An 18,081-nucleotide genomic window follows, 5' to 3' on the forward strand; every position below is an offset into this window, starting at 1 on the left:
AGATGGGCCATAGTTTGGGCCTTAATGGTTATATGATTTTGGGCCATAGAATGTCGAATGTTGGACTGGACTTTTGGTTGGGCCTCAGGATGAGACCATGTGAAGGTTTGGGACCAATTTGGAAAATTGGGCCATATGTTGGGCTTTGAGCCATAGTTGGACTTTTGGGCCTTTGGATTGGGCATTGGGCTTGCATAAAGCGAAGCTTGGGGTAATGTAGTAATTATCCAAAGTATGTACTCATGGTTATGTGGTGGAACCCAATTATTAATTGTGTGTTATTTTGGTGTTGACAGTTCGGGAATCTGTCAGCCAGCAGCTGGGGTTGAGTCTGCGGGACGTCAGCAGTGTGGGATTGTGTCTACGTGACTTCAGCAGTGTGAGGTGAGTTACCTTCCAGTAGCAGTGGGTCTACGGCCATAATGCCGACCCACCAGTAGGAGTTGTATGTTAGATGATTGTCTTTGTGATATTCATCTAGGTTTGCTACTACCTGATATGTTATATGCTGGCATGATATGTTATATGTGATAGTGGTAGTAAGGGGAGAATAGTCCCCAAGTTCGGTTGTTAGGACCGAAGGGTAGGTCGGACACCCCAGATATGTCTGACAGTATGTTATGATATGTTTATATGCTGGCATGATATGTTATATGTGATAGTGGTAGTAGGAGGGGAATAGTCCCCAAGTTCGGTTGTTAGGACCGAAGGGTAGTTCGGACACCCCAGATATGTCTGATAGTATGTTTATGTTATGATATATGTGATAGTAGCAGTAGGGGGTGGAATAGTCCCCGAGGTTCGGTTGTTAGGACCGATGGGTAGGTCAGCACCCCAGAACGGCTTGACATGGGTAGGTCAGCACCCCAGAATGGCTTGACACAGGTAGGTCGGCACCCCAGAATGACCGGGTAGGTCGACACCCCAGAATGGCCATACCGGGTAGGTCGGGCACCCCAGAATTGCCCGACAGTATGTAGGCTATGTGATTGTATGGTATGTGGTACGATGGGGGAACTCACTAAGCTTCGTGCTTACGGTTTACAGTTTTGGTTTCAGGTACTCGTTTTCAAAGGAAAGGAGCCGGATTGATAGCAGCGCATCACACTATGATTTCGCACATGAGATCTTTGGGATTACACTCTGATATGGTTTTATGATAAAATGTTTTGATTACTGACACTTTGGTTTGACACGAGATATTATTATGAATGTTTTTATACTAATGGTTTTATGTAATAACTTATTTAAAAATGAAATTTTTGGCCTTGAATTTTGGGATGTTACACTGAACCCAAAAGTAAAACATTGGGTGATAATTGTATAGATTGTATCTTCATTGGGTATACTGAGCATTCCAAAGCATATGGATTATATGCTTTATAATCTAATGACTTTGTGTCTGAGAACAATGTTATAGAGTCAAGAGATGTTATCTTTGATGAAGAGAGATTTACATCTATACCTAGACCAAGGGACATGATTTAGCAATCTTCCAATTAGAGCACAACTCGAGTTGAAGATGTTTCTGGTGGTACAAGTTATGTACCTAAACAAAGGAAGAGCGACAGAGCTAGGAAAGCTAAGTCTTTTAGATTTGATTTTCAACTTTATTTAGTTGAAGGAAAAAAGGATGAGACTGTGTCTCTGATGGGTTTTGAGCATAGCAAACAATCGTATGTGTGCATGCAACCCTAATATGTTGGATCTATGTTTTCTCTATTAGACATACACGTATTGAACACAAAACAATAAACCCTATGAGGCAACTACAATTTTCGAAATCGACAAACCAAGGGTTAGAATACATACCTTTATTGTTATATTGTAATAACAACGGATTCCTTCAAGATCTTGAACTTTGAGAGCAAGTGTCACAAGTGTAACACCTCTAATGGCTCACAAACACAATATGCAAGAGGATGAGAGGAGAGAGCAAGAAGATGCTTCAAGATTTCGGCTATCCTTTGGGTTTGATGGCATGGCCAAAATTCATAGGGTTGAGGTTCTTTAAATAGTTGAGGTTGCTTAGAGCTAAAGCTAGGGTTTGCTGGAGGAAACCCTAATTTTCAGCTCAAGGCCTAAGCAGCCCATAGACTTCCCATCCTTAAGGCCATGGACGAAAATTCTAGGGCCTCCCTAGAAGTTTTCGTCCATACCTTATAGGATGGTCCAAGAGCCCAAAACCAAAACTATTAATTAATTGCTAAATAGCCCCTTGTACTTTTAATTAATTCCTTTAATCCCAAAATTAATTCCAAATTAAAATTTCTGATTAAATAATTAATTAAATAACATGATTTCTAATTAATATATTATTTTCATAATACATTAATAAATCATTTTTCTATATTAATTTATTATTCCAAATAATAAATTCTTCCCTTTTCTTAATAGGTCATCCTGTCTAGTTGCCAGTATGAAGGCAACCCAAAAGGATTGTGCTACTATCAATTTAAGTACATACCAATTATAGTTATGGGCTTAGACACCTAATCCAACAGTCTCCCACTTGGATAAGTCTAATAACTATAATTGCAAGTATAACTTCAAAAATTGACTAGCAAATTGTAACTCTCAAAGCCCATGTCGAACTCTGGCCTAGTCAGTAACGTGTCCTAAGATAAGTGATCATATAACCCTCTGTTCTGCAAGATATCATGTGGACAAATGACATGGAACAAAATCATTCTCATTGTCTAACAGTTTGTTTCCCGATTTTTGATTTGTAATGACAAGGAAGTACAATTGAACACATCAATTCAGTCCTGACCGGGCCCGACACATAAGTTAACACCAAATCATCGAGGGGGCCAAGATATCGCTTTCCCTGTTAGGGCAAAAGGAACAGATAAACTTCGACTTATATGCTTGCACTATTTACTCATCAAATCATGCATAACAATACATTTTATAACATCAAGTTACTGATGCGTTTATGCATTATCAATGCACAACCAACTCGTAAACAACAACTCATATATCTCCATTTAAAGATTATACGATATTATCGTCTCAGAATTCCTCGTGATAAATTCCATGAAGTAATTCACTGAGCGTGGGTTTAATCTAATACTTAAATCCCCATTTCAAAAATACTCATGAATGTTGCAGCAAACCATTGTTATGTCTAAATCCTTAGACAATCTACAGCCCAATTCATGACAACCTTAATTCACTACTTACTTCCAAAGTATGATCGACTGTGGATATTTGAATAATCTAATTGTTCTGGAAGTAAAACATGCAAAAGTGAAACACAATGATAAACAATTGACAAAATATATTAAACGATACTCATAAATAAATCTCTATTATTTAATCATCAAATTTCAATTACATTTATTTGTTACAAGTTTCTAAACATTTATCTAATCAATAAAACTAATATCATCCTTCAGACCAATGCTCCTCGCACGCTGAACGTGCTTAACCCTACTTAGACCCTTTGTGAGGGGATCAGCAGGATTCTCTTCAGATGATACCCTCTTCACGACGAAGTGCCCTTCTTCTACTCGATGTCTGATAAAGTGGTATTTTCTGTTGATATGTCTAGATCTGCCATGATCTCTTGGTTCCTTTGTTAAGGCAACTGTTCCTTCATTATAACATAAAATCTCTATTGGCTCCTTGATGGTTGGCACAACTCCAAGGTCTCCAATGAAGTTATTCAACCATATAGCCTCTTTCAATGCTTCTTTCACTACAATGTACTCTGATTCACAGGTCGAATTAGCCACCGTCTCCTGCTTGGAACTTTTCCAAGGCATCGCTTCTCCATTAAGGGTAAACACCCAGCCAGACTGAGAACGGAAGTTGCCTCTGTCTGTCTGAAAGCTGGTGTCATTATACCCAGTAACTCATAAGTCATCACTGCCACCAAGCACAAGGACCCAATCCTTAGTTCTTCGAAGATACTTAAGAATGTTCTTGACCGCTGTCCAATGAGATTTACCTGGATTTCCCTGATATCGACTAACCATGCTCAAAGCAAAAGCCACGTCAGGGCGAGTACATGTCATAGCATACATGATCGATCCAACAACGGAAGCATATGGAACTCGACTCATTTCTGCTATCTCTACATCAGTACTCGGACTCTAAGTCTTACTCAGTTTGGTATTGCTCTGGATAGGCAACTCTCTTTTCATGGAATTTTCCATGCTAAAACGTTTTAGCACCTTGTCTAAATATGTACTTTGACTAAGTCTAATTAGTCTTCTACTCCTATTTCTCAAAATGCTTATTCCCAGAATATAAGCAGCCTCTCCCAGATCCTTCATAGCGAAACACTTTCCAAGCCAGGATTTAACCTCCTGCAAGGTTGGAATGTTGTTTCGTATAAGTAGTATGTCATCAACATATAATACCAGGAAGTGACTATACTCCCACTAGCTTTGACATATACACAAGACTCATATTCACTTCTAGAGAAGCCAAAATCTTTGACTTTCTCATCAAATCAAAGATTCCATATGCGAGAAGCTTGTTTCAATCCATAAATTGATTTCTCAAGCTTACACACTCTATTGGGGTACTTAGCATCCACAAAACCCTCTAGATGACTCATGTAAACATCATCAGACAACTTTCCATTAAGAAAAGCGATTTTGACATCCATCTACCAAATTTCATAATCATGAAATGCAGTTATGTCTAGCATAACCCTAATAGATTTAATCTTAGCCACTGGTGAGAAGGTCTCATCATATTCAACCCCTAGGGTTTGAGTAAAGTCCTTCGCAACCTGTCAAGCCTTGAACGTGTGTACCTTTCCATCCATGTCGGTCTTCTTCTTGAAGATCCACTTGCACCCAATTGTCTCTCTCTCTTTCTCTCTCTCTCTCTCTCTCACTCCCTCTCTCTCGCACGCGAAAGACTTCCCTTCGTGCTACAAAGACCACGTTTTCAATAGATGTGTAGAACAAGTATCCAAAGGACTTTTGTGGGTAGCCGATGAAAATACATCTCTCACTTTGAGGTTCAAGCTTGTCGTGAGTCTCTCGTCTAACGAAAGCTTCACAACCCCAAACCTTGATATGTGCCAACGAGGGAACCTTCCCTGTCCACATCTTGTGAGGTGTTTTGGCAACCTTCTTTGTTGGGACAAGATTAAGAATTTGGGAAGTAATATCTAAGGCATACCCCCAGAATGAGATTGGAAGTGAAGCACGACTCATCATGGAACGAACCATGTCCAATACGGTTCGATTACGCCTCTCAGCCACACCATGAAGTTGTGGTGACCTAGGAGGTGTCAGATGTGAAACAATTCCAAATTCCTTGAGGTAGTCGTCGAACTTGATATTAAGATACTCACCATCTATATCAGACCTGAGCATCTTGGTCTTCTTGCCTAATTGATTCTCGACTTCATGTTTGAACTATTTGAACTTTTCAAAGGTTTCTGACTTATAAATCTCCTTATCGTTTCAAAAAGTTACATGCCAGTTCTTATACCGTATTTGAACGTTTAGAAATTTGAACATATAAAGTTTCCAGATCCGGTCGGCAACAAACCATAGATCCGATCAAACGATAGCATCTTAAAGCATCACAAATCATTTAGCACATAAAATCAATTTAGTCATCTTCCTTAAATAAGCTAGTGCTTGTGTCTATTCATGTGTAGTACCTAAAATATAGTAGACACACTCCTCACGATCATCGCTTAGCATTCTAAGTTTAAGTCTAGAAATTTCCTACAAATTCCTAGTTCGCTTAAACTAATGCTCTGATACCAACTATGACATACCCAAATTCACGGTCATTTTAAAAATTTTATTTATGCTTATTTAAAAATCAGAGTATCCATTTGAAGAATAAAATTGCGGAATTTGTTCCCAAAAAACATGATAAATATATTATTAAAGCATTTCCGAAGAAATGTATTTTGTTTATATTAAAACTTTGGGATGTCATTATCAATACAGAAACATAAGCATAAACAGACCTTACGTTCATTTACACTAATGATTTACATCTCCTTTAATCTTTCAGTGTAATGTGTCTTCGTATCAATACATGTGATACAAATAAAACTGAGTGGGTCAGGTTGGGAAACCTGGTGAGTACATAGGGATTTCAATCCCACTATGTTATATCATATATATATATATATATATATATATATATATATATATATATATATATATATATATATATATATATATATATATGTGTGTGTGTGTGTGTGTGTGTTTGTGTGTGTTTTAGAACTCACAATATATACAATTTCACCTCATATATAAGTAATTTTACCCCACCCCGTCAATCCTCACAACAACACGATCTATACTCTCGGATCTAAAACTAATCTCTTTACCTAATCCATACTCCCGGATCAAGTATGTCTAATCCATGCTCTCGGTTCAATAACTATGCCCATTCCATACTCTCGGACTAGGGACAATTGACTATGTCTAATCCATGCTCCCGAATTAATGACAAATAACTATGTCCTCTCCATACTCTCAGACTAAGGACAAATGACTATGTCTAATCCATGCTCTCGGATCAATGACAACTCTTAAAGTTCAACCCTCCGTGTATATCTCACCCACACTTATAAGGAGATACTACCCGAAATCCATCTCAATTAATTTAGCTTTGTTGTGTATCCAAAATCATCATATATTATCAGATATACTCTTAACACGTATTTCAGGTAATAACAAATATTTCACACACAAACATATATTTAATACCTTAATTAATAGTTGTATTAAAATCATGTTCATGAAAGGGACAAAGCACTCACTTGTTAAAGTAATGACCCAAAATTCAGACAACGCTTCGCTTCTAACAATCGTCTTTTCCTTCGACGAAACCTAGCATTATTATTGCTAAGTTTTAGTCTATTATTTGTTACGACTGATTAACTCAAGGTCTACGAGCGTTATTGTTTTATAAGTGTTAAACAATACTTTTCAACTACGATGTATAGACAGGGCTAAACATGAAACACCGGAGGGCAGGACCATTTTGGCATTTAAGATGTTCTGAAATCCAACAACCCTATGCGGCCCTTCAAACCAGATTCCCCATACCGCGAGTAGTTAAAAGATACTATAATAACACTTTGTATATTATATTTTATAATACATATATTGTTTAGAGGTTCATAATAATGATATTGAACTTAAACATAAGTTATACTTAAAGTAGGGTAAGCATAACTCACTTACTAGGAGGTTTGGCTAGGAACCGAGCTCTACGGGGGCATAACTTCCAAGCCAAAAGCTCTTCTTCTCAGAGCCTTCTGGTGCTCCGGGACTCGCCTCTAGCACTTAGGAATTACTAAGGAAGGGGAGGGATAGTTTTGGAGTATTGAGAGAGAAAAAAAGGTTGAGGTGTGAAGAAATGAGAGAAACCTCACACCTATTTATAGGAGGCTGCTTCGGACTATGCTGGGCGTACTCCTCGGAGTATGCTGCACGCACGAGGGGGAAACTGTCAGCATCCGGAGCGAAGACCGTGGGGAGCAAGCGACAGTCTAGATTAAACCACGTGTCTCCCTTCACATTAGCCTATTCCCGTATTCTAAATTCCGTAACTTTCGCATACGATTTCCATTTTTGATGTTCTTTATATCCACGCATAGGTGGTGACGTAATCTACAATTTTCATTTAGACTCCGTCAACTAACTTTAACTTTATTTTTAAAGGTATATTTTAACGGGCTTAGACATATAAAGTCCATTAAAAATTCATAACTTTGTCATCCGACATATGTTTTCATATGTCTTTATATCGTTGAGTTCTTACTAATGAGATCTTCAATTCTCGTTTAGATTGTGTCGGCTAGAAATCGATCGATCTAAAATTTGAATTCCTGGTTGTGCACTGTTATGCTAAATCTTAGAAAAATCATAACTTCCTCATACGAAGTCAGATTTGGGAGTTCTTTTTACGCACGCTCTCAGTTTAACGTATGCTTCGACTTTCATTTAGATCTGTAAAGCTAAAAAGTAATTTATCAAAAATTCACTTTGTACGTTACGCGGTGCCGTGCCGGTTTAGCCGTAAAACTTCGATGTGTCATAACTTCTTCGTTAAAACACGGATTTCAACGTCCTTTATATGTACGGAACCCTTTTGACATATAATATAGCTTAGTTAAGATTATTTATTCTAAATAATCTTCTATCAAAAAGTCGTTTTTGACGCTTATTGTCTTTAAATTGACAAACCCGAATCTGCGGGCGTTACAGTGGGTTATGAACAATCCATCTTCGTTCTAGTGGAAAGAAAAATAATGAGATAATGTAGACGTCCATGGTAATGATATTGATCTCGTTCATTCATATGTGAACTACATGTTGTTGTTTGTTAGGTTTTATTCAAAAATAGTTTAAAAAACTCAAGAAATTTGGCAAACGGAAGACTTACAATTTGAACAACATATCTAGTTTATTCTCACCAAGGATCATCTTGCAGGAGCTGGAAAGAAAAAAACAACCAAAATGGAGTTAAAAGATGAACAACCTTTGTAGTCCTGTGAGTCCTCAAAGGGAGGCTTGGAAGTTGATGAAGAAAGGTAAGATCCAAACTAGGAGTTCTCTATAATGTATCCACCCAAAACAAGTCTCCAACCACTAAGGATTGCTAGTTATTTACTTGAGAGGAGTTTATCTTAAGCCTTTAAGACTTATACAAAATAAGCCTTCAAATGAGATAAAACTCTAAGCACAAAAATAGCAACCAAGTTGCAAATGAGAGAGAAGGGAAGAGCATAAGATGCTCTCGGATTTGCTCAAAAAAGAAGGAAAAAGCTAGCTAGCAAATGCACCCCCTCTTATTATATACTTGTACTCTAAAATCAATGTCCATACTTTCATTTAATGTGATCATGTCTTGCAAGTAAGGAGATGTAAGAATAAGAAAGACAAAGCAAGCAACCACATATATTGGTCATTCTTATGTCCTTTAAGAGTGAGTGGAAGTCCACCTCATTATTTATTTAAAACTTGTACATAAAATTTCTAAGATGGTATATAACTAGTCTAAATAAAAAGTGTGTAACATTTAAATCATACAAAATGATTAAACGTAGATAGTTAAATCTTTTATAATTATTATTTCCATAAAATAATAATTTCCCAATTAATTTCAAGTGATGATTTAATTTATTAATAATCATATTACCTAATAAATAATCAATTAGTGTTTACTTGTTATTTGGTGTGACCCTATAAGATCATATGTTATTATGATTTCATACTGATCCTCGAGCATACACGATCTTTCATTGTTGTTGTACAAAAATTCACAAAAACTTCCATCAATCAGCCCCTTTAGAATAAAACCCAATTATTCATTAATTGTACAAAAACCTATGATAGAAGTCAACGCCCTTTCCTCTTCTATGACCACCTTTATCTTCACCGTTGACTACATATCCTACGTCTTATATCTTCACCATTAACCATAATAGAATTTGTAAAATCGGAGGGTTTTAGAGAAGATGGTGCATGGGGTTTTAGAGGCACTAACATACCTCCTCTCATCACTACTGCTTTAGTTCATTTTTCATAAATTTTTCAATAATGGTGTGATTTCCTTGTAACGGTGGTCTAGGTGGCCGACGATGATGTAGGTGGTCATGGTGGAAGAGGAGATAGTGAAGAAGAAGAGGGTGGGGTGGATCTATGTTAGGAAGAGATCTTAGTGAGGGTTCAATGGTTTTTGATGATCTTTAGGTTTGACAGGTAACGACGATATGAATGGAGAAGTGAGTGTCTTTGATAGCGGTATATGCAAAATGACGTAAATGAGAGAGACATGAATGAGGTTATGAGTTTAGGGCTTTTCTTTATTAAATATATTTTTATTAATAAGATAATAAATTAAAAGATTAAAACAAATAATAAAAAGCTAAAAAATCATAAAGGATATTACAATCATTTTAGGTCTAATAGAGACTGAATTCAATACAAAACCAAATTTTCAAGATGGTTTGAGTTGAAAAAATAGGGACCAACCACACAGATTAACCTAAACCACGTGGACTATTCGTGTATTTTATCCTAAAATGAACTACCAAACTCTTACTTACCATTTTATCTTCACCTACTACTTTATTATTACACCAACACCCACCTAACTAATTATGATTTCTTACATACCACTCAAAATCATTAGATTTTCCATCTACCTATTGAAATCAATTTAGATCCCTACATAGTTCACACCAAAAACCATTAATCTTCTCTTTGAAAATGTTTTTCGACTGGTCGAAATTCGTTCACAATGCTAATTGTCCTTCAAGCTCCAAAAATAAGTTAACGTGTTTCTACAACAAAATGGAGTGTGACGAATACCGTTTAAAAACCATATAACCATGACATTTCGATACATAATAGTTACAAAATTCAACTTCGTGTATAATAACTTACACAATCCAACTGTAACTGGTAGCAATAACGGGTATATCCATGTATGACATGATGAAATAGACAAAAACTATGTAGTCAAAGTTTATTCGTCCCTTCTGCCTTAACAGAAGAAACGATATCTATGGACCCCTCGATGATTTGGTGTTGACATCATGAATACCTAGCTGGGTCTTGACTGAAATCGATGTGTTCAATTTAGTAGTCAAAATTTATCGGGAAACATAATCTTGAATTATGAGATTGACCATGATCAATGTCTCGATTTCATACAGATATCATGAGGATGAAGGAATAGCTGATCACTTATTTGAGGGCTGAAACTAATAAGATCAGAGTTCGGCAGATGCATTGGATGACATTCTCTCTATTGATTATTAAAGAAGTATTGGATCACATATAGTTGATGACTTGTCGAAGTAGGAGACTGTTGGAAAGTGTGTCAAATGTCATTAACTATTGGTAATATTTCTTATAATAACAGGGTCCTCTTGGGTTGCCCTTAAAACACAAATTAAGTGGAATAATAAAAAGGAATTAGTTTATTGATTATTATAGTTTAATAATTAAACAGAAAATAAATGGAAAAACAATTTGGGAATTAATTAACAGTTTAATTAATAGAAGGGTTGAATATCAATTAATCAATAATTGGTTAATCAAGAATATTCCAGAACCCTAGGAAGAAGGGCGGTGGACGAAAATTCCCTTTGGATAAGGGGAATTTCGTTCATAGGGTTATCCATCCCACATGGGCTTGAGTATAAAACCCTGGAAGGTATCCAATGCTATAAATAGGGCCTTAGAGATTCATTCTTCTTTGCTCATTCTTTAGCTTGATTTTTCGCCACTTCTTTCTCCCTCCTTGTGGAAGAACTCTCCTTATAGTTCATCCCCTCCTAGTTATTTTTTATTCTATTATTTTGAGTTCATTGGGTGTGAACCAAGAGAGGGATTCTAGTTTGGATCCTCATCATCCAAACAAGGTGGCATGCACGAGGAGTCAAACACGAAGATCTTTGGATGCAAAAGAGGTATGTGATTCTTCCTTTGTATTTGAGTTTTCTAGGGTAGATGTAATTAGTATGAAACCATAGATCCATAGGTTGAATGTACACTTAGATATATCGTAGTTTCGATTTTTCCATTACCTAGTTTAGAGTGTTTTTGATGCGTAGAAAACCTAACATAACTCCCCCCCCCTCTCAAAATTCTAACTGTTTTAAAACAATGAATATTTATTTATTTATTTATTTATTTATTTTTATCTCTTATAAATTACCAACAAAACTCTAACCATTTTACAACATCTCAAATCATTATATCTTCAACTTTGTATTACTTTCAACCCTTTCTCTACCTTTAGTTGCTTCAAGTGATTCTCAAAGCAAAACCACCGCAACGTCCAATCGAAACCAATCGTGAGATACTATTTTCAACACACCTACTATAAATATTTTTGTTTTTGAGTCTTCACCACCACCATATTGCATGTAACTAGAGACCTCTATGTTTTTACCCACATAATTTCATTATCTCGTGATGCATTCGTTTTATCCAATCCAATGAGCATAAAAACTATTTCCTATTTCCCAATCCAAGTTCACGCACGTTCGCCAACCCACAACATCCTAACGGAAAAGAAAAACCAAGAAATTTGTTCCCTGAACCATGGAAAACGTTTGAAGAAATTTGTTCATGGGTCGACATATCAAAGGACGTGGTAGCCGGTAGTGTGCAATCGTTAAAGGTGTTTCAACAACAAAATGGAGTGTGACGAATACCGTTTAAAAACCATATAACCATGACATTTCGAGACATAACAGTTACAAAATTCACCTTCATGTATAACAACTTACGTAATCTGTTGATGTGTTCAAATTGATGAAAACATTTTGGTTGCAACACTCGATATACACTCGTGTAGAAAATAAAGAGAAAGCGTTCAAACATACAAAGTTTTGAGGGGTTGTCATAAAATGCCCAAATTGACATTTGGTGCACACGATGGATCATCCAAGTAGTGCTTCGAAATGATAAAAAAAATTAAAAATTAAAAAAAAAACATTAGGTGTGAGACCCGTATATTACACGGGTTGATTAAAATTTGTTGCCTTATTATTTATAGAAACGATATTCTTGCAGGTATTAATAAATATTAATATATTATAAATGTAAGAGATTAGAAATAGTATGAAAGAAAGAAATCGGGAAAGTTTGATTTACATATTTAATAGAATGAATATTTTACATGTATATAATAAACGTATTAATTAGTTGAGTTGATTTCAATAAAAAAAATATCATGTGAAATTTAAGAAATTCTACAATCTTACGTAATGAAATGTTGTAAAAGTTTTTAGAAAGTAAAATTTGATTTCTATTCTAATAAATTAAGATTATTTTTGCCAAATGTCATATTCTCATTAAATTTACCACATGTAATTTTGTGACTTTTTTTGAATAAATTTAAAGCCACATATCATTTTGTGGTTTTTTTAATTAAATTCAATTAATATGCCACATAATACTAAATTTATATATGTAAAGTATTAAATACATTTAATGTGATAATAAATACAAAGAATCTTAAAAAATATATAAGATTTATTAAAATACATTGAATGTGATAATAAATTCAACGAATCTTAAAAAGAAAATGAAAAAAATTCGCAAAATAATTATTGTTGTATTCTCGATTGTATATGTAAATTCATTTCTATGTAAATTTGTGCTTTCTAATGTTACATGTTAAAAGACTAATTATTAGACAAATATAGAAAACACATATTTTGATGTATATTTCGGTTTGTAATTCATATTTACAAGATCACTATTTTAAGGTTCATAATTTTTCTTGGCACATTTATAACTTAAAAGATCTTTTTATTTAACACTTATCGATCGATTCTTTAGAGTTACCATATTTACTAATTGCATGTAATTTCATTCAACAAATAAATAACCCAAAATTTTAGATTAACCATATGTACTTTTATATTTGTAGATCTTTTACCAAATAATACATAGCTAATGTTGGCTACATCATTTATATTAATTTTTAGCTAAAAAAATGAATTTCAGGCCTTTTGACTGTTTATTCAAATGACAATGATCTTATCAATAAGTCTGTGGATCATTGAATTTTTACTTTTACAATCAGTGTCAATTTCATTTATAAGGTAAAAAAGGTGAATATTTATGTGACAACCGTCAAATTTCGGTCAAGTCAAAGTCAAACAAAGTCAACAAGTCAAACCGGTCAACTCCAATAACCCTTGTATGTTAGGGTTTACGTTATGTAATCACTATACAATTCGCTATTTTAATGAGAAATCATCATTTGGAAAGTTCATGTGTTTGATTTTCCTTAGCCTTAACAGTGCTAAACAACGAACCAAAGCGATAAAACACTATTGCACAATCATCGGGATTGTGTACGACACTAAAACATGGTTTAACGGGGTTTACGAACCTTGCGTTGTGAAGCCGGACACTCAAATTAATCACAAACGAAACCTCTCTAAATCGTTTTCACTCTATCTCTTTCTATTTGAAATCTCTCCCAAATCTCTCTCGCAGACGGCCCCTTTTTACCGGTTTTTCGACTACGACTTCGTTTTAACTCCGTTTTTCATTATTTTAACGTGGGATTTTCACCCAAAACTTTATTTTATAAACTAAGGTCCCAAAATATATAACTCTCCAGGGTTTTTATAAAAATGTATTAAAAGAATTGGTGGTTGGACTAATTATTGAGGGAATATTTGCTTTTCCTTATTTTATGACAAAAGCAAGCCACCACCACCTCACTCTATGATCATCCACTCTTTCCCACTACTCCTTGTCACCTTAGTCGACCTTTACACCCAATCTCCAGCTCTTCCCACGTTCTAAGAGCTGGAGGATTGATCCTCTCTCCTCATTCTCCATAAAGTTCTTTCATTCTACACTTAACAACCAAAGGACACTCTCCAAAATTCTCTCATCTTTTCTCTCAACTTCAAGAACTTCAAGGATTTCTCCAGGGATTTCTTCCTTCAATTAGTAAGTATCTTCATCATTCACATAATTATTAAACTCCATTCTACTCAAATCATTGATATCTTACACAAATTCCATCTTATTCGGTGTTAGATTCTCGAATCATCAAGACATCTTCTTAGTGTTCTTGGGTTGAACACTTCCTCTATCTCACTTTCATCTACTGAAATCACATAAGGTGAGTTCATACACCTACATTTACATGTTTTCTTAAGTTTTAAGGGGGGAATACAAGTAAAATCATCAAGAACACAATTAAACTTTTTCTAACAGATTACATCAGAAAAGATGGACTTTAATCACAGACTGTTTTGGTCAACTTAAATATTTTAGTTTTCAAAACTGTTCCAAGTGCAAGTAGTTCAAACTCTTAGCTTTAAAATGGCTACTTGCACATCTCCATATGATGTTTCTACAATTTATGGTGATTTTTACAAAACTGCCTATCATTTCAGAGGCAAACCTGGACCAGCCTGTGATTATGGACATTTTGACCTCTGTTAGAGATCACTAAAAATCATGATAAAATTTATGAACAAACTAGACTCATATTCCAAACTCTCATAATTTGTGGATTTGGATTTGGAGCTTTGATGATTTTTCTATAAATTTTCTAAGAACAGTAACAGAAACTGTATTCAACGAAAAGTTGCTGTCAATTTCATTTCACCTTGTAACATGTTGAGCAAGGTGTATATCTTTATGTGATTATATGTTATTGCAATATATGATATTTTATCTTAATATTTAGACACACATCAGTTTACAAATGGATTTGGACATATAAAGTATAAAGAATAACAAGTGATTATAATCAAAGTACAACCGATACATTCAAACATTTAATAAACTATTTTGAATATAGTTTGCATACATTACTACATACTACCCTTGGTTGATAAACTATAATAGGTATAGTTTATGATACATTACATAACACATACATTTAAAAAGGGTACATTTATACAAAGGATATTTTCATTAAGCAAGGTACGGCCATACGGTACCAAGTTTTCATAACACGTAATTCCGTTAATGACTTTGTGAGACATTTACTTCAAATTACCATTAAGTCCTGTATTATAACCAGAGTCTCCTTGAGGGAGAGCGTGATAGTTGTGTATAGATCTATATTGGGTTTGACAAAACCACACCTAAACTGCATGCAACATTTAGACCGATAGGTCTGGGGTGACAAATGTCATAACATTTCCGACGCCCGAAGAACGTCGTTTTAGGCAACCTTGGTCATAGCATGGTTATAATAAACTCACACAAAGTATTAATAAATATTGGAATTTACGGGAACTTCATTAAATTAAACGAGTTTATGTCGATTTAAACTTACATTATTTATTATAAGTAAGAAAAGTTACTTATACATTTCGGTCTTTGAATTTAAGACTACATATACATTTTAAGGAAAATATTGGATTTTCTAAAACAAATACTACTTTTACAAACGAAAGGCTTTTAATAATACCAAACAAAAGCTTATGAACTCACCAACCTTTGTGTTGACACTCTTTCAAAACAACTTGTATTCTCAGGAAATCATTAAACAGGTAACCAAGTGCTTTTGAGGATGGGGCGCTAAGGCGTCTACTATTTCATATTTTGTCAACATATTGTAATTGATTCGTAAACATGTAATTCATACAATGATGTAACTTTTTCAATTATATATATGTTGGTTGTGTTTGCTTCAATTACTATTACAATTGTTGTTATGATACTATACATGAAGTCCTCCACCCCTAGACGTTTCCGCCATCCTTGGTTTGGGGGTGTGACAATTTATGTGAATTTGATAATGCAAATAAATAATTTCATAGTTGATGCAAATACGTAAGCATAGTTTCCACCATATGAAGATGATATGAGAAGTGAAATGATCACTTGTAATTTCTTGATTAATAGAGTGATTTAGTTTAAGTTATGAAAAACTATGATTAATGCTTCAAGCATATGTTTTTTTTATTAAAAGTACTAACTAATTCCTCATTTCATGATTACAAAAGTGATTTGGTTGTCAATGTGAGACTAGTATGATTAATAGAGGTTTTGCATCTTAGATTGGAGGTCGTGAGTATTAATTCGGATGTTGGCGAACTCTACTAACTTGGTGATACTAACTTCTAACAACTAATCACTCTTTAAAAGATTATAGTGATTTTGTTGAAGTTATTGCAAACTATGGTTAACACTTCAAGAGTTTATTTTAAAAAATAGCTAATAAATCATTATTTCAGTTAAATCCTATTGAAATATATCATTTTAAAATTCGTGAATATTTAATCCTTTGTTTTTAATATTTTTTTCAAATCAACCTGTGTTATACACGGGTTTTTAACAAAAATGCTTCATTAAGTTTTTCCTACATCCGGTCAAAATGCAAAGTCCTAAGATTAAAAAAATATATATATAACGTTAAGTGTTCAAACATCTAATATTAAAGAAACAACAACATTTGCGAACTAGCTTTTAGATATACGAGAATGAAAGGTCGGTGGTTTAAATGATAACAAGACAATTATTGATATTCTAGATGATCTTCTTAATAGTGATTCTTTTGATTCTATTTGTTCATTAGTTGAATATTTCTATTTATTTCAAAATTTTACTTTAAAAAATTCTTAATATTACACTTTAATATTTTTTTTAATCAACACGGGTCTCACACCTAGTATTAGAATATATTTTTTTAATCAACACGGGTCTCACACCTAGTATTAGAATATACGGCTATAATGGAAAAAAAAATCGGTTTCTATAATCTTGTATTTTTTATGAGTAAATTAAATTTATTATATTATATTAACGTCAAAAGTTAAAAACCGAAAGGAGGTAGATAAAATGAAAAGTTAAGGAAAAAAAGATTAGGAGTGGCGTTGTGGTAATTATGGTCTCAATAATTAAGGGTGGTCCTCTTTTATTATTATTATTATTATTATTATTATTGACCGACAGATATTACATATAATAAACTAGTTACATAAAATATCTTCCAATTTGTTAATAGCTCATTTATATGACCTGCTACGTATAGAAAATAAAAGAATATTCATTAATTTATTTCATATGTGTACGTTATAGGTTAGATAACAACAAACAAAAGATAATCATAGACAAGCATCACAACTCAAATAGGAACACTTTAGATGCTTAGAACAAAATTTTAAATTTGAAGTCACTATATAGACGAAAAACAAATTAGTTAACATACTAATATTTGATCAATAAGACAAATAATTAATTAAAAGTAAAGAAACAATATTATATTTAAGTTTTTTAATATGGGAATTGGGTAATCTAACCATTTTTTGATTGCTTTTTTTAAAAAATAATTTTTTTTATTGGCAAAATGACCATTTGGGTTGGAATGGGTTGTTCCGGACTCGATTTCAAATTCGGTTAAACGGATAGATAATTCTAAAATGGTAATATGGTTCTCTTATAAATATCATTTAACCCGTTCTATACTTCGACATCTCATTCCGAACACCTCTACAACTGAAAATGTCTTTTGATAGCAGTGAAGAAATACAATTTTTATTTGTAAGTTTCAAATTTGTTTCTAATTAAATGCATTATTTTAGATTATACGCTAAAAAATGTTTACTTTACGCAATTATATAGATAT

This window comes from Lactuca virosa, chromosome 9, assembly GCF_052849685.1.
Source record: "Lactuca virosa cultivar CGN04683 chromosome 9, Lactuca_virosa_CGN04683_v6, whole genome shotgun sequence".
Taxonomy (NCBI): Eukaryota; Viridiplantae; Streptophyta; class Magnoliopsida; order Asterales; family Asteraceae; genus Lactuca; species Lactuca virosa.